Here is a 22,856-nt window from a genome sequence, read left to right as displayed (position 1 = left end):
ACACCAACTCCTCAGATTTGACCTGAATAAATAATGAAAAAGAATAATCAATTGGCAAATCAGAAAAAATGGCAACGCTGTACTGATTCAGGAAAAGGCCTACAATTTTTAACCCTACCTAACACATACTTTCATTCGGTGGCTGAGGGAAGACCGCACTTTGGCCTTGAATTCAGCGCATCTGGCCCCGTCATTTTCATTACGCAGGAGATGGGTGTTGAGGAGGCTGTAACATTAGGCAAGACATGTTTATTTTTAAAGTGGTAAAATACTGTTTGTTTTTAAAGCATTTCATACACAAGGTAATTCAAATAAATGCTTTATATAAAACTAGATAAAAGTTACATAGTAGTAGCCTAAGTTACAAAATTAGGAAGGGAGATAAAAATATATTTAATACCTGTAAGTGACTGGATACGTGTTGGAAATGGAGACCTCCTTCTCGCCAGACAAGACCGTGGTTGCAGTCTTCAGGGCCTTCAGCACGGGCTGCGTTTCCTCCATCAGTTGCCAATACTCATCCTTCAGCTCCAGGACCCTGCCGTCCTGTAGCTTGGTCACCGTGCGATCTGACAGGACAGCTGCAACAGCCCATCGCTGCTCCTTGAGTCGGTCGAACATGTCGCATACGCTGTTCCATCGGGTTTTACACGATTGTATAAGCTTATGTGCTGGAAGGCCCATCTGCTCCTGTTTCTTCTGGAGTGCTTTGGTCGCCACAGTACTGTGGTTGAAGTGGCTCACGAGTTTGGCAGCGGCAGAGATGACACGATACAAGTACAGTGCAAAACCATCATGTATTGCTAGCTGGAGGGTGTGGGCGAAGCATGCTACGGAAATCCAGTTGACTCGGCCGGGTCTGTTGGCAGCAACTATATTTGCTGCGTTGTCGTGGACGCATGCAATAACGCGGCCTTCGATGTTCCACTGGGCTACAGAGTAATTTAGCTTCTCAGCTAGGACGTCAGCTATGTGGCGACTGGGCAGACTTTCAGTGACCAGGACGGCTGAGCCAATTTGCCAGTCTTCTCCGATGAAGTGAGCAGTGATCGTTATGTAACTCTCTGTATTGAGTGCCGTCCAGCAATCGGTAGTTATGGCAACCATGTTGCTATCTACTGCTAGCTTCTTTAGCAGGTGCTGCTTCGACTCCTGGTAGCGCATTTCGATGCGCCTGGTTATAGAACGTCGCGATGGAACAGGATATGCTGGCTCGACTATTTGCATCAGCGCACGAAATCCTATACCCTCGACAAAACTGAGCGGCAGAATATCTGTTTCAATTAATTTGCAGATGGCCATCGTTATTTTCTCTTCTCGTTGTGCATCACACTTCCCGCGTATAAGATGAGGCATGATGGAGGGCTGAGAAGTACAAGGTAGCGATAGCGAAGGAGCAGTCAGGGTCGGGTGTGCGGCTTGCAGGTGGTATTTCATCGGGGTCGTCGTCGTATTATATTTATAGGTCACTGCGCAGTGTTTGCAATGAACGAGGTCGCCTTTCAGATCAAAATGCTCCCACACCAAGCTTCGTTTTGCTCGCTTCGCCATTTTCCAAGCAGTGTGTGTTTTACCGCACAGCTGATTAATCAATTGAACATGCAAGGTGCCTTTCAGGAAGTAGTGGAGATCGCGCACCTATTACTGGAGGTCAGGTTACACTAACGTACGGGAACTTCCGTCATGCCGTACTGCGTTGTGAAATTCAATGCGAAGGCAAATGCAAAGTTCATTTCTCACACATAACGTGGACAAACTAATTTCCATTATTATTATAAAAAAATAATAAAAATAAATAAATAACGATTATCGAGCAAAATATTTTGTGATCGACCAAGACCTTATCGATCAATTAATCGATCATCGATGCCCACCCCTAGTCTACTGCGTAGGTATCGAATACTTTTTTTTGAGCAGTAGAAGTACCTCACCTCTGCACTTGTGTAAAAAAAGTGAATGGAGGAGCCATCGCCAAGGTAGCGGGACTTAAGGTCTTTGCACACCAATGCGTGCGTTTACGCATGCGTATTTTTAAATCCGTCATCCGGAAAAAACGTTACGCACAGAGACCTTGCACACCGGTCCGTTGCGGAGTCCGTTGCGTTTTTTTACGTTGCGAACTTTCAGGGTCTGTTGACACTCCTACTCTCCTCTCCTCTCCTCATAATAAGTTCAGAACCTGACTAACTGACAGAACCTGTAACTGACAGAACCTGTCTAACTGACAGAACCTGTCTAACTGACAGAACCTGACTGACAGAACCTGTCTAACTGACAGAACCTGACTGACAGAACCTGTCTAACTGACAGAACCTGACTGACATAACCTGACTGACAGAACCTGTCTAACTGACAGAACCTGTCTAACTGACAGAACCTGACTGACAGAGTACTTTGCATATCAAAATGCAGGCCTGTGGACTTCTCATTACGATTTTCAAAAGTCCTCACTGTCAAAGGACTCAGAGCACCTGAGAAAGATCTCCTGCGGCCAGACACCTGAGAAAGATCTCTGCGGCCAGACACGGGTCCTGAAGAGAGGAAGGAGAGGGGGAGGGAGAGAAAGATAGTGATTTGACAGAGAGAGAGAGAAAGAGAGAGAGAGAGAGAGCAGTTAGCGTATCGACAGTACTTTGAGTACAACAATGGCATGTAAGTTGTCAATAAAAATTCGACTCCCCTTCTTTCCCCCTGCCAATACTGTGTCGTTTGTGACATTTACCAACGTTTATGCTATGAATAGTTCGAAGCTAGCGTTAGATGCGAGGCTGCTCGGGAACATTATTTGTTTCACAAAATAGCCTGATTTAGTTGACCATGAACATCAGAGACTAGACTACATTATGAATGTTCATTTAAAATACTCTATAGTGAGCACTGGTATAACATATATATGAACCAGAGAACAGCAGTAAATGCAAGAACCCACAGTCGTCGCTGATGATGTTGCATTTTTGATTAGGATACGTTTACGGGATTAAAGGGACGGGCGAAGAGAGAGGGAAGGGATTTCCAGAAATCCAAATGTCCCGCTAAATTCGGACCAATCACAAAACTGTTTTGCAAGCCCGTCGCCGACGAGGTTAATTGCAACATTGTAACATATTGTAACTTACTACATCCTAAATCGGAACGAAATGTAGGTCTGAAAGCGGCTTAAACTAGCTTCAATCTGATTTTTTTCTGTTCTCCGGTCATAAAGTGGACTGAATCAATTAGTGGCGGAGAAAATGTATTCGTGGCGGCCCGCCACGAATAAATGCATATAGAGGAAACACTGGGGTCTGTTGACACTCCTACTCTCCTCTCCTCTCCTAACCCTTTCGCAATACGCAACATGGAGTCTTCAAGCAGTGAGGATGATTTTGTGCTCCTCTCACTTCTTGAAAATAGGAAAAGGAAAAGGAAATATTGGATCCACCCCATCCTCAGAACTCGTCGGCAGCAAGGGGAGTTTCACCTGCTAATAAAAGATCTGAGGAATTTCTTGATGGGCTAACTTTACCTTCTCTTTGTTGTGGACGATTTTAGGCATTTTAGACATTGCCTCCATGTATTTCCATTTTTGATTGACTCTTGCTCCCTGACCGCTTGTACATTTGTCATCCCTCTTCTTGCGGATGTATGTGTCCCTCAAGTTGCGCCAAAAACTAATAATGACCACTAGTCTAATCTTTCGTAATCAATACATACCATTCCCGATTCCAGTCTGCTCTCCAATACTCTGCCATATTCTGTCTTTATATTCTGAATCTTTGTAATCACGACTCTTTTTTTCATAAAGAGCTTTGTGCTCTGACACAAGTAGTATTAGCTTCTCGGAGGCCATCACTTTCTCTTATTTTATCACTTTACTTTACCTCAGTGGTGTCTCTCACTATTTACCTCAGTGGTGTCTCTCACTGTTTACCTCAGTGGTGTCTCTCACTGTTTACCTCAGTGGTGTCTCTCACTGTTTACCTCAGTGGTGTCTCTCACTATTTACCTCAGTGTTGTCTCTCACTGTTTACCTCAGTGGTGTCTCTCACTGTTTACCTCAGTGTACATTCGTACGGTGGCCAGAGTTGGCCAGAGTAAAAAAAAAAAAATACTCTCAAAACGCTTTTGACGGACGCGAAAAACGCAGAAAATCGAACCTGTTGCGTTTTTTTTTTGGACGGACGAATAATTACGGATTGGTGTGCAAGCGTGGTTGACACAACATGAGTTCTAATTAATTTTTTTAACGGACGTAAAAAACGCATTGGTGTGCAAGGGCCTTAAGCATGGAGGGCAAATGCCTACATACAGTAAGATAAACAAATAATAATAAATTAAATATCTGAACCTCAGTCCCAACTCTAAATTCAGATTTTCAATGAAATGTGTAAATACAAATAAACAATAAATGTGAAAGAACAAAGATGGAACAGAACAAACAGAATGTGAAAGAACAAAGGTAGCCTAATTTCTACAAATATCAAAATGAATGCCAGACCCAGTCCTATGCTTATCCTATACTCTAAATGCTTTAGAGCATGAACTTCACTCTGTAAGCATGGAGGGTAAATTCATCTTTATGAAAATCAGCATCTCTGCGTTCTTTGATGATAGTCTATTTCTTTTCTCATCAATAATGTGTGCCGCTGTGCTGAACAGACGCTCGCTGTTAACACTTGTGCAGGGTGCGCCAAGATACACACGGGCAGCCTCGGCAAGCGCTGGAAAACGGTCCTTATTGACCTGCCAGAAAGCCAAAGGTGGTGCGCTTCGTGCTATCGGTGCCTCACAGAGATAAAATTTAGTCTGCAAGGTTGCAGAATCACAGCTGTCGGGAGCACCCTGTTCCTCCTGAGTATTCAATATTTCGGAATACATGGCCTGCAACGACCCTGCTCGGGCCACTTTGCGGGGAGGCTCTGTGTGCGTTTCTTCGCCTGTCCGTGGTGGGTCTAACTCTGACGACACTGTAGGGACAAACGGGGCCAATAATTTAAACGCAGGCCTAACAGTTCTGTACTCGTTTTACAGTATATGACGAATTAAACGTTCTATTCTACACTACTGTTCTAACCTGCTTTTGTAGCCAGGACACCGGAAAGCAATGTGCGTGCATGGGTCTTGAGAGCATCGTTTGTGAAGTAACGGTCCTTGTACCTTTCATGACAAAATAAAACATTAGCCTGACATTTATTTATTTGCAGTAAACCTACAGAAAACAATTGGCTATAAAATAGCCTATGTTACTCACCTGGAATCAAGTACTGTAGCCAGGACGTAGAGAGGCTCAGATTCGATGAGGCTGAATCGCTTTCGGAGAGCTTCCAAAAGTGTTTCTTTCGCCATCTTAACACCCTGGTCAGTTTCAGCACTTGTCTTGAGCAGACGGGTCAGTGCCATGATGGCTGGAATAACATCCGCTGCCGACGCTGTTGATGAACTGATGTCTCGTGTAAGCTCCTCGAATGGTGTAAGTAGTGACACTATATTTTCCATCAGTTTCCACTGACTGGCGTTGTAGGTGCATGGCAAATCGTAGTCGGCTGCATAGGACAGCAACACGCGTTTCTGCTCGAGGAGACTCTGTAGCATATAAAAAGAGCTATTCCACCTCGTTTCTACATCTTGTTGCAATCTATGTAGAGGTTGACCAAGCTGTTCCTGTATGTCTTGAAGACGCGAATAAGACAAAGGCGAATGTTTAAAATGTCCGACAATTCGTCTCCCCATAGCCAGTATGTCACGGATGGCACGCTGTGACAACAGTCCCTCTTTCACGACAAGTTGCAGGCTGTGTGCCATGCAGCCTAAGCTGGGTAGACCAGAATCTCTCATGCCCTTTGCCATATTTTGGGCATTGTCCCGAAGTATCACATGCACTCTGTCTTTCGGGATGTTCCATGACTCTAACATATTGTTGAATGCACCTGTCAACGCCGCAGCCGTGTGTGAACCTGAAAACTCTTGGGAGTGTAGAACCGCCTGCTTCAGTTCAAAGTTTTCGTTGATCCATTGTGCGGTAAGACTCAGCATAGACATCGGTGACACACTTGAACTCCAAATATCCGAGGTAAAACTAATAGCAGTTACGTTGCTTTGTAGAAGGGTGTTAATGTTGTTATATAAGGTCTGGTATAACTCGGGCAAAGCGACGTCGGTGAAGTACTTGCGTCCGGGTATTTTGTACCGCGGCTCCAAATGGGTTAACAGCCGTGTGAAACCCGCATCCTGTACCACTGATAGTGGCTGTTCATCTAGCCCAATAAATTACATTACTGCCTTTGTCATGTCTTTTGCTTTTTTACTATCGCTACGGTATGGCTCGCTGCTTTGAAACGCTGCCAAAACTGTGGGCTGTTTTAGCTTCATAGACGGGCCCGCTGCTGCTGATGTTGCAGCAGCCCTTAGCTTCTCATATTCACCAAACTCCTTTACATGACGATTCGTCAAATGTCGTATAAGGTTTGTCGTATTGTAAGATTTACTTGACTGTCCTCCACGAGAGATGTCTTGTTTGCAGACGTTGCATATAGCATTTTTCGGATCTTTTGGGGACACTGTGAAAAACGGCCAAACTGACGACATGGCCACGACTGACTTTTTACACGACTGACTGTTTACGCGACTGACTTTTTACGCGACTGACTTTTTAGGATACTTCCGCTGCCGCATTCGCACGTCGTAAAAGTAGAGCAATGCATTAAAAGATCGGCTTTTGCGATCGGCCATTTTTGCCGATCACCGATCGAGTAATTTGGAGTGAAATCGTCCGATTTAAATCGGTGGCCGATAAATCGGAGCATCCCTACTTGTAACTCAGGGTGGTTCCTCAGGGCACGCCTGGTGTCTCTGTGGTTGAGGAGAAGATCAAAATTGATCTGGACCAGAGGCAGAGGCAGGTGTCCTAAGGCCATCACCTTGCGGATGACTGCTGCCAGTCGATGGTCATTTCGGAATGGACCAGCCAATCCAAGTCCCTGTACCCTCTTCCACAAGGCTTGGTTGAAGTAGCATCCTCCGATCCTGGCTTGTGGCAACTCCGTTTCAAGAGCAGTTTTCAGCGCTTGCTCAAAGTCACAGATGACTTTACGCGGACGCCAACTGTGGTGGGTGATTCTCCTGACTGACGTTTTGACACACTGGAACACTTGTCGGTAGTGTCCAATTGTACGTTGCTCCATGAGGACATGTACAAGGGGGACAACGAAGCCATGAATGTCCCCGAGTATAGTAAATACTTGGTTGTATGGGTGTGGGCACGACTTGAATGTAGCATCCATGTACAATGTCCTGCAGTGTCGCAGCTGTCTCAGGTTGTCCTCTGTGGAAAACACTGCTATGCCCCACTCACTGTCTTGGTGCAGGAGGAAGTGGTCTCTGCCCCATGTCTCAGCCCATGGACCGTCGATCCTTACATCATCAACGGTAGCTGGGATGGGAGGGATTACAGCAGCTCTGGCTCTGGCCATAACAGACCTAACTGACAGAAATCTTTGAGGAGGTCGCCCCCGACCTCCACCCTGGATCGGACGGCCCCGCTGTAGACCTACGCGCTCAGCATTGTAAATGCGTTTGATTGGTACTGTGGGTTCTCTCACCACCTCTCCAGTAATCACTTGGCGAAATTGCGCATTGTTCACCATTTGTGTATCGGGGGCATGTACATGTTCGTAGACCTCCCGAACTTCGATGTTGGGATTGACTACCTCTACATCAAAGATGTTGGAAACCAGAACTGTCCGGCAGTCTTCTCTCCAACACCGCCACCGAATATTCTGTAAGTTTGTGCGGTGTTTGTGGTACCTAAAATTATCCAGAACTAATATTTTACCCCCTCGGTCTCCAGTCATTATTTGAGCCATTGTCACTAGTACACATGTGTTACGAACATACCGGTATGTGAGGAAGTCGGGATTGTAACTCTTAAAAGCTCAATTACAATTGAGCTTAAAACAAATGATAGGGGGTGCAATTAACTTGATTTTTATTAATACAGCAACACAGGGAACAGAGGACTAACAGTGGCACCAAATAAAAGTAATCAAAATAATAACCCCACCCCCCCCTTTACAGGTGCTAGGCACCTCAAAAGTACAGTGGGTGGTGCTCACTCTAAACTGGGGTGCTAGACAGCAGGTATGTCCTACGTGTATGCAGATGTAAACCCAGGGTATCTCAACTAGTCATCTGTCCCTGTGTGCACAAATAAACATAAATGATTAACAAACAAAATACATTAAACAAGGTAATATAATAAATGGAAACTTACATAAATCATCTAAATGAACAAAACAAATAACACAAACAAAACCAAACAAGGCTCAACCCACCAGAGCCCTGCCACAGCTCAAAACAGGAGAGAGAGCTGTTTTAATGTGTCCTGGATTCCTGCCGGCATCGGAACGGAAGCAACAGCTAGCAACACTTAGCAACAGCTAGCAACACTTAGCAACAGCTAGCAACAGCTAGCAACACTTAGCAACAGCTAGCAACACTTAGCAACAGCTAGCAACACTTAGCAACAGCTAGCAACACTTAGCAACAGCTAGCAACATCTAGCAACACTTAGCAACAGCTAGCAACACTTAGCAACAGCTAGCAACACTTAGCAACAGCTAGAAACAGCTAGGCCTGAAAAAGCTCTGTGGTTTAGGGTGTGAGTTGTGTTTATGAATTCCTCAAAGTAACATCACGTCTCAGATCTGTTCCGTTCTGTTCTGTTATTGTTTGTTTGACATAATCCATGTTCCATTTTTGGGCGGGGGGGGGGGTGAATTCTGGGAATCTGGGACATTGGGTGGGGTGGTGCTGGACACCTAAACTCCAGTGTGTTCATTTCCTGTTCTATTAAAAAGGTTCAGTCTCTGTTCCTCTCCTCCTCAGCAGTAACACAGGTAGCTGATGATGAGCTTGGGGATGTCCAGTTGACCTATGACCTCCACGGCTCTGGTACCCAGCATCCTTCTCAGCGCCACTCTGCTCAGGTGCTGCAGACTCAGGGGGTTACTCTCATAGTGCAGTAGACAGCGGGCTGACGGGGACCCTGGCAGGGCTAGGTCGCTGGGCCTCCTCTCCTGCTGGTCTCTGGCGTACACGTTGGCCCCGAACTCCACCAGCATCCTGATCATGTCCACGCTCTGCGCCCCGGCTGCATGGTGCAGGGGGGGTCACGTGCAGCCTGGCTGCATTCACCAGCGCACCTGCGTCCAGCAGCACCTTGACAAAGTGCAGGGGGGTGCCGTAGTATATGTCATAGGCCTCCAGACTGGCCCCCCGAGACACCATCAGCCTCACACACGCACTGTTACCCTTCATGCAGGCCTCGTGCAGGGCGGAGGCTGTGCAGGAGGTGAGGGTGGGGTTGACCGCGGCCCCGTGGTCCAGCAGCAGGGTCACACTCCAGGCTGCCCGCAGAGCAGGCCTCACACAGGGCCGTGCCCCCGTACACGTTACGGCTGTCCACCTGAGCCCCTGCCTCCAGCAGCAGTCTAACACAGTGCGTCTGGCCCCTGCCGCAGGCCTCGTGCAGGGGGGTGACAGAGTCCACCCCCACCATGTTGACCGAGGCCCCCCCCTGGATCGAGGCCCCCCCCAACAGCCACGCGCATCATTCGACTGATGCTCACGAGACGTTGCTAAGGGACGTGTATGTATTCAATATACAGGATATATAATTAGGCAATTCTGCTGGAGCTCTTAAATCTGCGTGCTACTCCATAGTTCGTTAAGCCGGAAGTCCTTTAGTCTTGGGTTTTGAGTCACTTTAAGTTAATTGTTTCACTGTTCATTACTTGGCTAGCTACCTAACTTGCTATATAGTCTTTATTAATACTTATCCGCTCTCTCCTTTTTATAGGGAGTAGTTTTCAGTTTAAGTGTTTCACAGAAACCTGTTTACTTTACCCATAATCTACCCTAATCTTGTTTTATTTATATTCTCCCGTTGCCTCTGGTTCATGTCCCCCCCGGTTTATCATATTGTTACTCACCATGTCCTCTAGATTCTATATGGGGTTGTAACAAGTGGGGGCTCATCTGGGATAAATTATGTTTATTGGTTAAAGGATTTTGTTAGTGTTGACCTTGTCTCCGGTGGCTATCGTGGTGAGTATTGCTGTCTGGATGTCCGTGGTCTAGCCTTCAATAAGCATTGTGCAACTTCCTCTGTCAGATTAGGTGGGTGTCCAGCTAGACTGTATCAGTTTTTCCTTCGGGCACCCTGTTATTATTTTGCCTTTGTTATTTTCGGAGAGAATCCTGGGTGGGGATAGAGTTCCCTGTTGGGGGCAGGCGTTTCAGGGTCTTCGGGCCACTGAAGTTTAGCCTTTAAAGTCGCCTCGTGCCCGGCAAACTCCAGAAGACAGGTAGTAATAGTTTTGGGCTAGGTAGGACAGGGGAAGTTGTTTTCGGAAGGCTGGGCTTGTGTTTACATGTCATGTGTGTGGTATCCGGCATCAATGGTCATCTCGTTGCTACCGGTGGATAAGGTCAGGAGGTGAATTAATGAATTGTGATAACTAAGCTACTTGTTTTTAACATAGCTTAGCTTTTTGAGCGCTATGTTTTTTTTGTGTGTTTTTATTTTATTTTGAAAGAACATTTTCTTTTATTATGAACATTGTTCAAATATCCTTTATGGATAATTTGTGTAGCCAACAGTTCTGTCTGAACACAAACATCTCTTCACACCTGAGAGAAATCTAAAAGTTTTATATAAAAGTAAACATCAAAAATTATTTACATGACAGTTGGCCATTCAGTATATCAAAATGTATTTTTAAACACTGTACATGTACAAATTATATAAACTCTAAACAGTTCAAATAAATAAAATACTAGTATCCCAAAAAATAAATAAACAATTTAAAGTAACACTGTTTAGAGAGGTGGTTAAGACAAACAAAATAGAGTACACTTAAAAAACACTTCACATTGTAGCCGTTTCGAGCACAGAGGGAGGTCGACACAGAGGAACGGAGTAAACAGCTGGTCGTTTATTTTGTTTTCTGGACAAAAGCGCAGCACCCCGTAGGCGTACTGGCGCGATCACAGCAACTCAAAATGTCAATAACTATAAATAATAAGAATCCTTGGTTGCGCCGGCAGAGACAGCGTCAGTGTGCGCTCGGGTCTCTCTCTCTTAGGTCTCGTATATTTATCTTATTGGTTATGAATCAAAGAACAGTTATTGAGTTTAAGACGATTTAATTAAAGTACAAAACATATACAGATACCAACAGCTGGATCCTATGTCTGGTCTCCTCTGCTGGGCTGGGGTCGTTAAGAGAGTGGGCTGCTCTTGTGTGTAGGTCTTTATGTCTTTCGTATGCAAATATTTACCCCAGTGATCCTATCACCTTACCTAGATGGTCAAGAGGGAGAGGCCAGGAGGTCTCTCCCTATAAACAAAGTCCTATCAGGTCAAGGGGGAGAGGCCAGGAGCTTTGGCAAAAGGGTCATAAATACCTTGCCCTAACCCCACAGTTAGGAGACATTCCTTCATAGCAAACATATAGGCCCATTATTACGTGCAAATATACTACATATTCCACTAAATGACCACAAAACAAAAACAAAAACACAAAACCCCACATACTGCAACTAAGAAACCAAAGAAAAGAAAAAAAAAACAGAAAACAGAAAAACTACACCAACACACAACACAAAAAACCTCATAACACAGACCAACCCAGCACCAGTACCAGCAACCAAAAATATCATATAAACCAAATACAAAACAATCAACAATAAAAAAGAATCCTAAATAACAATACAAATTAATCTAAACACAGTACATCATACATATTTCAACACAAAAACTTCCAACGACCGACGTCTTCTTGTTTCTTGCATCTTCAGAACAACCTTTACCGCTGTCTCAGATTGATAACCTTTCCTAGTCAGGAGCTTTTTCTTCAGAACTTCTTTCCTATCTTTGCATAACCACCACATCACTTCTCAACTGACATCAATCACATACGATATAGAAATAAACAAACCATACACAAATAATGACATTCAGTTATCATAACACATAATTCCCCAACAGTAAGCACAGGACAAAGGGAATGCATTAATGTATAGATCTTCACCTCAGGTGAGGACTAGTCTTCTGAAAAGTTCATTAACGTGGACTGAGTGACTGATTTTCCAAAAACAGTCAATAGGTGTGTTTCCATTAGAGTTTTTCGAAAAATAAATGCGATATTTCTAACATTTCGAAAAAGTACAATTACGATAATGCAGCCGTTTCCATTCAAATGTATTTCGCTTCTCATGAGTCACGCATCCTCGTCTCGCGAGGGTAATACGCTGCTATCTCCCGCGAAATTCAATTTTGCGGAAGAAGGAAGAGCAAAAGATGGATATTCCAAACATGTTGCGAGCTGGAACTGTTGTTTTGATGGCCACAGCTGCTGCTGTTGTGGTTGTCAACAACAGAAGACGAAGGCAGCGGGTGATCCACCACGAACGGCAGAGTCCGTATGTGTGGGAACGAGCACGTTTGAAGGATTTCTGGGAGAGAATTGTTTTAGAGGAATTCACAGAGGCATTGTGGATTCAGAATTTCAGGATGAACCGGGAAACGTTCAATGTGCTGTGTGATTCTATTGAAGACCTTGTGGCCCCAGACCCGTTATGCCCCCGGGAGGCAGTTCCTACTCGAAAGCGAGTGGCTATCGCCCTTTACAAGCTGGCAACCGACGCGAAGTTGCGAAAAAACCGTTTCCATTACACTTTTTCGAAATACTTCAATATCGAAACGTTTCAAATACCACCTCCTGAGAGCGTGAAAACTTTTTATCGATAATTGGGAGGTTTTTCGAAAATGTGCTGTTTCCATTACCAGTAATTCTTTTCGATATGTCGGTTTTGCGAAATTCTAGGGTGTATGGAAACGCAGCTAGAGAGGCCCTGTCTCCTAAGAAAGTCAAAAATCATGTCTGCTATAATAGGTGCTCCTATCTTAGCAAAATAAGTTTCCCATGCCCCTAAGACCGTTTCCAGCCATGCTATCATCTGCTGTCCATTCCCGTCATTCCCTTTGATCTGCTGCTTCACTACCCTATTCATAGTCTTTAATCTTTTCCTAACTGGTCGTCGTCCGTCAGTGTCATTCAGGTTCAGGCAGTTGTCTGGTCCCCTCCCACGCTGATCAAGGTCTGGGGAGTCGCCCTCAGCATCATCTGAAGCATGATGCAGGCACTCGCCAGCATCCCCAGTAGCACTGGTGTCCAAGCTTTGGACACTCCCAGGCTGGACCTCCAGACTGTCAACACTCTCTGCTTCGTTGGTTGTGCTCTGTAATGTAGTTTGAGAGACTGCTTTGACAGTCAGAGGTTGAATTTTTACAGCTTCGTTTTTCATCTTGAGTGTGTTTGGAGGACCCTTGTTCTCTTTTTTTTTTTTTACGGGAGCCATGCAAGAATCAGCTGGGTAAGTTTTAGCTAACGTTGTTAGCCAACTGGCTAACGTTATATTGTTAGGGTCGTAATGTTTATGTTAGCTTTACTGTTACATGTTGGAAAACAACGTCCCATGGACAGGGCTGTACATGCTATGAGCGTTTGTGCTATTAATTTATTTGCCCTGTGGCACGCGTGTGACAGACAGAGGCGCTTGTATGTAACGTTACGTAGCAGGGGTTTTCCATGTTGAAGCCAGGAGAATGCGAGATGAAATGAAGTGAGGGGTGGTCGCTATTAAAATACCAGGTAGTCATGGTGGATGATCATGAATGATGCTTGATAAGTGAATGCTATTTCAATTATGTTGAGTCCACCAGCGAGCTGTCTGTAAGATAAACAGCGCCAAGCGTAGCCTACTAACGTGAGCTGTCTGTAGTCTAGCCAGCAATGCAAGCTAGCCAATCAACTAGCTCTGTGAGCAGCTGTAGCTTGGCGTAACGTTAGGTTAGATAGCTAGTTAAGCCGGATTTATGCTTCTGCGTCGCCATTTACGTGCAGCGAAAAGCCACGCGACTAATTGAAAAAATAATCGACAGATTAGTCGACTACCAAAATAATCGTTAGTTGCAGCCCTACAATAAAGTAGTTGAACTCTAGCTCAATACATGCATTGTTTTAGGTAATAACTTTGCTTAACGTAAAGGTCAGTAACCCAAAGTGCAATATAGGCTACAGACAAGACACTAATGTTTTTATATAACAGATATGCTCCAAAACAATGCAATGTGTCCTCTCACTCCATACAATAGGCTAGGCGACAGTCAGTGCCTCACTCGAACTCACGGGTAGCTTGGTAGGCTACCACTAGCTAGCCTTTAGCTTATCACCTCTGCTCTACCACTGACGTTAGCCAGCTAGCTAAATACACTTGTCATGCAATATTGAATTCATGAATGCGAGCAAACACTCACTGGCTATCGCATTACATTACAGTCATTTAGCTGACGCTTCGCCAGAACTCACACTAACGCATTTGCATGGAGAGCAGGAGACCATGGCAGGGCTGAGCCCAGCAGTACTTATAATAAAACAATAGGAAGTTAGCTGTAACCCTCCTCTATAGAAACATAGTTAGTGTAACCCTCCTCTATAGAAACATAGTTAGTGTAACCCTCCTCTATAGAAACATAGTTAGTGTAACCCTCCTCTATAGAAACATAGTTAGCTGTAACCCTCCTCTATAGAAACATAGTTAATGTAACCCTCCTCTATAGAAACATAGTTAGTGTAACCCTCCTCTATAGAAACATAGTTAGTGTAACCCTCCTCTATAGAAACATAGTTAGTGTAACCCTCCTCTATAGAAACATAGTTAGTGTAACCCTCCTCTATAGAAACATAGTTAGTGCTCTAGTTCTCAGCACAGCTACGCAGACTACAGCTGGACGAGCAGCGTAGTGACAGTCAGCTAGCGGCAGCAGCGAGCTAACCCTGCTAGCTAACTCACTAGCATGTCCTGACAGCAGACAGCAGACAGCTTCACTCTCAAGGCTTTTGAGTAGCATGATTTAAATGTAGCCACCGCGCCGGTGTAGGTAACGGATTTTCCCACTTTTCCGGTTCCAGTCATAGGTTCTGCCCTTTCCGGCCATAGGTAGCGCTATGATTCGCTATGATTCGCGATGCCTACACCGGCCGGTGCGTCATCAGAAAGTAGGTTTGTTATGGAAACAAAACCCGACAAACCCAAAAAAAAAGAAAAAGAAAAAAAAGACGACGAATCGATAATGGCATTCGTCGCCAACGAATTTCATTATCGATTATTATCGATTTAATCGATTCGTTGTTGCAGCCCTACTGTATAGGCGTACCATCAGTTCTCTTAAAACCCCGCCCCCTCCATACAGCTCCATTAAAATGACAAACATTATGTGCATAGGCAGAGTCGGTGTACACTGTCACTCTCCGTCCGGTTCCCAAGTTGCATGCTTCTGTGAGGGCAATCAACTCAGCCAACTGAGCTGAGCAAGGCTGAGGAACTGCCTCAGCCTGTTCCACAATAAACTTTGAATTCTGTGCTTTAACTAAGGAATACCCAGCGCACAAAGTTTCTCCTACCCGGTAACAAGACCCATCAACCCAATATTGTATATCAGCTCCCTTTAAAGGCAAAGCTTGTAGGTCTGTTCTATGCTTCAGGGCTCTACGCTAACCTTTTTCACTAGGAGCACATGTGCTCCTAAATGAAAAATGTTAGGGGCACACAAAGAAATTTAGGAGCACAGTGAAAAATGTAATTATAACACATTTTTATTAGTGATTTTGCCATTTTTGCACCAAAATCACACATTGGCCCATGCCTACAGCCCTACTAGACGCAGAGTTGATGGCATTGTATTATGGTAACTAGCTGTGTCAAGTTCTCCTGGTTAGCAGCATGTTCATTCATTCATCCATGTCATGTCTGTCAGCTAGCAGCCCAGCCAGGCTTTAGGGCTAGGTCTGTCAGCTAGCAGCCCAGCCAGGCCATGCAGAGGTCTGTCTCCATGCTGCCCACCTCCCTGCTGCTGGGTCAGGCTACATCAGTCACACACGGTGGCCAGACAACTCCACATCTAGGGGTATTAAACTACCCCACATCCAGATGACCAGTCCCCAGCCCCATGCTGCCCGGGGTGGTGACATGTGGAGGTGGCCAGCCCACCACGGTGCCTCTGCGGCGGCTAGCTGTTAGCACACCACCATCCCCGGGGGTCCCACCTCTCTGCCACACTCAAGTACAACATGTTGCATTTTCATGCCATTAGGCAACTTGCTTCCTAGGGTTTCCTAGGATTAGAGATGCATTTGGACTTCTGGAGTACCTCCACTACTTTCAATGGGTTCTGAAGGTCTGAGAGCTTTCTACTTTCTACCCTGGGTAGTTAACCCTGGTTGTAACCTTGGGTTCAAATCTGGAGTGTGTGGGACCAAATCTGTAGATGTGGTGAGCTAATGAAGCTAATGAAGCTTGAGATGAGAAAAGGGCGCTTGTCTCTTTAAGGCCCAGGAGGGAGTTAGCGATTAGCGATGTTAGCTTAACGCCAGTTTAACAGAAGTAACTTCACTTTTAACATGACTTCCCGTGGTCGTAGCGGGCTGGCTGACGGCTTAAAATGTGGCCACACGGTTCGCGCAGATTTATTTTTAGAATTTAAAAAAAAAAAAAAAAAAAACGGTACTCGCACGTGTGCTCGTGAATTTATTTCTCTAGTCGCACAGATGTATTTTTAGTCGCAAATGCGAGTGAAATGGTCGCACTGTAGAGCCCTGTGCTTAATCACTCTGGCTGTCGATGGAATCTGAGCACCGGATGGCACCGTCACCTGACAGCCGTCAGGTGTGCATTTTACTGTACAGTTCAATTGGCATAGAGCATCTCTCCCTAGCAGCCCTGTTGGCGTGTGTTCTGACACAAGTATTGACAGAGTTGCTCTCTGTCCCTTGTACTCTAAGTCTACAAGCTCAGTTGTAGGAATCAGCTGTTTAATTCCCTCAAATCCGATTGTCTTCACATATTCTCCAGACATAGGAAGGTGCGTGGCGTCTTCAGGCTTCTTTGTCACCACCAGCTGGCACCTCCCACTCGGATCTTCCGGGCACCCCTATAGGCCAGCTGCTGGGTCTCCGTAGAGGTTCATCCCTCCTGGAGCAGGTGTAGCAGGAGGCCAATATCCTCCTCCTTGGCTACCCCCTCCGCCCCCTTGGGGCCTGTTGTAGCAGGTACAGGCTAGATGTCCATACTGGCCGCATTGGTAACATGGTCCTAGAATCTTCCTCTCTGCTGCTGTCCATCCCCCTGGTGGTGGTCCTTGGCCAGGCTGTGTGTATGGCTGATATGGAACCGCTTGCACCCCTGGTGGCCCTTGTGGGTATGGCTGGTAAGTAGCAGGATACCCCCCTTGTGGGCCCTGTGAGTAGGACTGGTAAGTAGCAGTCTGCACTCCAGGTGGCTGAGATGGGACCTGTAGAGCTACTCCCTCTATGTTCCTCTTGCTTTCAGTCAATTGCACATGAGTCAATATTCTGAGTGACTCTTCGTCTTGTGTCTTCTGTATCTGAATATTTTTTCGATATAACTCAACTTGATGAGCTATGTGGTCTATATAAACAGCTTTGTTCATGTGTCGTAGCCCCACCACTTCTGCTAGCTTATCCTTAACTGGGGTAGGAAGACCTGCTTGTATTTTTTCCCTGATTATGGATTTTTCTAAGGGGTTATCTTCAGCGTCCTTCCCTGTCACACTTCTCCATTGAGAGTGCACACGGGCAACAAATCCCCTGGGGTTCTCATCTCCCCCTAGTGGCTTCACAATGATATTGTCTGGGTGAACGTGAGTAGGGTAAGTCTCTCTGATTGCCTTCCACAGCCTGCCTCTGTTTGCTGCGAAGAGCTCTGGGTCATAGACTGATGTGTTGATATATTTATGAAGTCCTGCCTTCATCAATATTTCCTGCATTGTATCCAATCCTGCAATAAAAGCTAAGAGTCTTTTCAGGTCTCCCATCGCTGCTTGCGTTCCTGTCAGTCTCACGTCTACCTCTGTCGTCCACGGGTGGCCACCATCTTCCAGGACTGGGAGCTTTTCTATCACTTCAGACAGATCTGTATGATTCCAAGGATGATATTCCATCTTGTTACCCCGAATCAGCACTGGACAGTTCTTTAATGTATTTGATGACATTCGATGACAATCTTCCTCTTCCTCCCTTTCCCGTTGCTCCTTCAGCCGTCTGTGGTGTCTTTCTTCCTCTCTTTCCTTTTTCTCCCGGCGTCTTCTCCCATCTTTCTTTTCGGCTGTGGCTATCATCTTCCTGACCTGAGCGTTGTAGCCTCCATCTGCATTGTCGTCATCACTTGAGTCTTCGCTGTCATCTTCCTCGTCACTCTTGTCCTCCCCTTTTCCCCTTGGCTCCTTCTTCTTCTTCTGGGAATGGTCCTCCAGTGCCTTAGCATATGGAGGGGGACTGGAGACTGGACACATGTTTGTGAATGGAATGTTCAATTTCTGTTCCAGTGTTCTGGCCAATTCATTTTTCTTTTCCGTTCCCATTTTTGCTGTTTTCTCATTCCAAGCTAATGCTATTTTCTGCCCCTCTACCTTAAAAAGCTCTAAAATAGCTAACTCTAACCTGCGTTTTTCTGATCTATTCTTTGCCTTTTTCTGGTTTGCTTTATAGGTTTTAATAAGTACCTCTAAAGTTGCAATAACTCGTAAGTCGAAGGTGCCCTCTTTCGGCCACGGCTGTTCAATGTCTGCCCAACGACTATTCCATTTCGTTGACATTTTGCTAATTACCTTAACAAGAGGATTAATTTTTTCCACTATAGCCATAGGGGATAAAGTTGCCAATATTCCACTATCCTTGTTAACAGCCTTAAACATTTGACTGGATTCTGCCCCCATTTTAAGTTGATAAGCTGAACAGATGCTAATCTAATTTAACTGTGTCAACTGTCCACACAGAACACTACAATTCAGAACCACGGATTTGCCTCTTATGTATGTCAGTGTAGTATTAACTTAAATCTGATCTCAGTGTAAGTACATTATACTTAAATGTTTTTCCTAATTGTTTATGAATATATGTCACTTAATTGCTCATTCAATACTAATTATATTTCAGGTCAACTTTCTTATTAAACTACAAAGGCTGGTCACACCCTAAGTATTCACTGATCTACAAAAAACCTTCTACTGCTTAATTATCAATACAAACTATTCTGATATTCCTAATCAAAAGCTGTGGACATGACCTAACTAAAATAAAAAATGTAAATTACAAATATTAATTACAACCTGTAAATAAATCAACTGTTAAGTGAAAGGAATGAATGATTAGTTAGAATTATTCATTATATAATCATATACATTGATTTAATACCTGTGGAGTCAATTATCTGTTATCAAATTATCAAACAAAAGAATGATTATTCAGAATGGTTTTTCATTAGATTGTCACAGACATTTGATCAAACCTGTGGAATCAATCAATTGTTTTGTGAAACAGACAATGAATGATCTGAATTATTATTCTAACCAATTAGTATTGTAATATTCATATAAGTAATGTAATATTCAACAGTCATTTACAAACATCAATCTATGACTGTAAATGATTATTTCATCAACATTCTGCAAGCACACACAGTCACAGAGCCGTTTTTATGGCGGTGATAAATATCCTGCTGTGACCCTGCTGTGATTCTGCTCAGGGAGAGCAGCCCTGTCTCACGCACGAATGGCCTCTTTTCCTTTGAATCTATCAAAAGCCCACAATCTATCTTTACTTCTAACAAACAATGCTTAAACTTTCGTGATTCTGCGATCACAACTTTATCACAAAATGAAAATGAAAGAAAGGATTTGAAAGTGAGCTCCGCGCTCACTGCTGTGTGTGAAAATGAATGTGCATGCGCGCGTCTCCGTGTGTGTAATGTTTGCGCATGCGCGCACTTCTACTAGGGGCTCGTGAATGAATTCTAACAAATATCTTTAAACTACTTTAAATACCCCGATGATCAATTCACTATCTTTATCTTTAGAAATACTACAATCTATGTGAATGAATTTATCTTTATCTGTAAGAGATGAGTAATGTAATCGATCAAATCCAGCTTCCCTGCGTGTCTGTATGTTTGAATCAATGTGTGTACGAGCCCTGACGCTCGTGTGTGTGAGCGCGCGTCTATTTGAAAATGGAGAGGAGAGGAAAAAGGAGGGGGCTCCTTTTTTACATTCCTTTGTCTAACCTCTGGGGAAAACCGCGCCCTCTGTTTTCGCTTTAATCAATCACTTAACACAACTTTGTTTTCACAAACAAATTACATTCTCCACGACACAACAATTTCAAGATTATCTTTCAATGCAATTAAACTATTAGTTACCAAACCAAATCTCATTCAAATACTATACAATGTATATGCTTTTTCCACGGTCTCTTCCAAGAGACGTCTAGGCCTGTGTGTGTCCGCGTGTCCGCGCGTGTGTCTTTCCTCAAGGACAAAGAGCAATGGCATCTAAGACACAAGCTTGCTTTCCTGGTGGGACAGAGCATCCACAGAGAGCCCAACATGAACCTGGATGACTTCCTCTACTACCTGTAAGAGGGGAGCCGCTACCTGAAGAGCACTTTGGAGTGAACTTGTTTTCCTTTTGTTTGTTACGCTGTCCTATTCAACTGAAAGCCAACTTCTTCCGCATCCTTTCCCGCCCTCAGTGGGTGCTTTACCAGTACCATGTGGACTACAAGCCCCCCATAGAGTCCTGCCGCATGCGTTCTGCCCCCGTGCATCATCATAACGAGACGCTAGGCTCAGCCCGCACCTTTGATGGAGCCCTCCTCTTCCTGCCTCATAGACTTGAGAACCGGGAGACTGTACTTCAGTCTCGGACCAACCATGGAGAGGATGTCCAGATCACGATCACTCTGACCAATGAGCTACCACCCACCTCTCCAGTGTGCCTGCAGTTCTACAACATCATCTTCAGAAGGGTGCTGCGGATGCTAAACATGCAACAAATTGGACGCCATTACTACGACCCAAATGAACCACTCAATATCCCACAGCACAGACTGACCATCTGGCCTGGCTTCACCACCACCATCATGCAGTATGAGTCGAGCATCATGCTGAGTATAGATGTGAGCCACAAGGTGCTGCGCAGTGAAACAGTGCTCACTTTCATGGGCAATCTCAAGCAGCAGTGTGGGGACCAGCGCTTCATGGAGGCTTGCACCAAGGAGCTGGTGGGCCAAATTGTCCTCACCAAGTACAATAACAAGACCTACAGGATTGATGATATCGCATGGGACCACACTCCTACTAACACATTCAAGAGAGGGAACTCTGACATCTCCTTCAAAGAATACTACAAAACTCAATATAGTCTGGACATCACCGACAACCGGCAGGCCCTTCTGGTAAGTCATGTGAAGAAGATGGGCCCTTCTGGGGGGCCGCCCCCTGGCCCAGCCATGCTCATCCCAGAGTTCTGCTACCTTACAGGCCTGACGGACAAGATGCGCAGTGACTTCAACATCATGAAGGACCTGGCCACCCACACCAGACTGAACCCAGAGCAGAGGGAGCAGCGTCTCAATCGCTTTGTCAATAACATCCACAAGAACCCTGAGGCTGAGGCTGAAATTAATACCTGGGGGCTCAACTTTGACAACAAACTCCTGAACCTCACAGGCAGAGTCCTCCCTGCTGAGAGGATTATCCAAGGATCCAGATCGTACGAGTACAACGCTTGGGCAGCAGACTGGTCCAAAGAAATGAGGGGGATCCCCCTGATCAGCAGCCGGCCACTGGACAACTGGATCATGTTCCTTACCCACCGCAACGCTGACGTAGCCCACGCCTTCCTGGACGGCTTAAATAAGGTGTCCCCACCCATGGGCATCCGCATGCAGAGGCCTGTTATGGTGGAGTACGAGGACCGCCAGGAGTCTCTGCTCAGGGCTCTGCAGCACAACGTTACAGAGACCACCCAGATGGTGGTGGTGATCCTCCCCAGCAACAGGAAGGATAAGTATGACAGTGTGTAGAAGTACCTGTGTGTGGACTGTCCCACCCCCAGCCAGTGTGTGTTGGCTCGCACCCTTTCCCGCCAACAGGTCGTCATGACTGTGGCCACCAAGATTGCCCTGCAGATGAACTGCAAGATGGGAGGAGAGCTCTGGAGTGTGGAGATCCCACTCCAGCAGCTGATGATCGTGGGCATTGACTGCTACCACGACATAGCTGCAGGGAAGAGGTCCATTGGAGCTCTGGTGGCCAGTCTCAACAAGGGCATGTCCAGGTGGTTCTCCAAGTGTGTGGTTCAGAGCCGTGGTCAGGAGATCATGGATGGCTTGAAAGTGGCTCTGCAAGGTGCACTGAAGGCCTGGCTGAAGCACAACCAGTGCCTGCCCTCACGCATCATTATCTACAGAGACGGAGTGGGGGACGGGATGCTGCAGAGTGTGGTCAACTACGAAGTGCCACAGATCATGGACTCAATCAGCACCATGGGAAAGGACTACACACCCAAACTCACAGTGGTGGTTGTGAAGAAGCGGATCAGTTCCAGGTTCTTTGCCCAAATTGGCGGCAAGATGGCCAACCCACCCCCTGGAACAGTCATCGACACTGAGGTCACCCGCCCAGAATGGTACGACTTCTTCATTGTCAGCCAAGCTGTTAGACAGGGAAGCGTCTCCCCAACCCACTACAATGTGGTGTATGACAGCAGTGGACTGAAGCCTGACCACATGCAGCGACTGACCTACAAACTCTGCCACATGTACTTCAACTGGCAGGGGATCATCCGAGTGCCTGCACCCTGCCAGTATGCCCACAAGCTTGCTTTCCTGGTGGGACAAGAGCATCCACAGAGAGCCCAACATGAACCTGGATGACTTCCTCTACTACCTGTGAGA

General features: G+C 45.5%; 2 pseudogenes across 2 annotated transcripts; one reads left to right on the top strand and one right to left on the bottom strand.

Annotated features, from left to right (window-relative positions):
- Positions 1-8,858: 8,858 nt before the first annotated feature.
- Positions 8,859-9,886, bottom strand: LOC308156248 (ankyrin repeat and SOCS box protein 13-like; annotated as a pseudogene). The gene is made up of 2 exons: positions 9,878-9,886; positions 8,859-9,553 (listed from the first exon to the last, which is right to left on the bottom strand). The product of its transcript is annotated as an ankyrin repeat and SOCS box protein 13-like (transcript).
- A 2,469-nt stretch (positions 9,887-12,355) lies between these two features.
- On the top strand, positions 12,356-22,854 carry LOC308156237 (piwi-like protein 1; annotated as a pseudogene). The gene is made up of 2 exons: positions 12,356-12,690; positions 20,537-22,854. The product of its transcript is annotated as a piwi-like protein 1 (transcript).
- The last annotated feature ends 2 nt before the right edge of the window (positions 22,855-22,856 follow it).

This window comes from Nansenia antarctica (genome assembly GCF_963989245.1).
Source record: "Nansenia antarctica genome assembly, chromosome: 1".
NCBI classification, from domain to species: Eukaryota; Metazoa; Chordata; class Actinopteri; order Argentiniformes; family Microstomatidae; genus Nansenia; species Nansenia antarctica.
The sequence above is the reverse complement of the archived record's forward strand: the minus strand, read 5'-3'. Positions and strand labels throughout refer to the sequence as shown.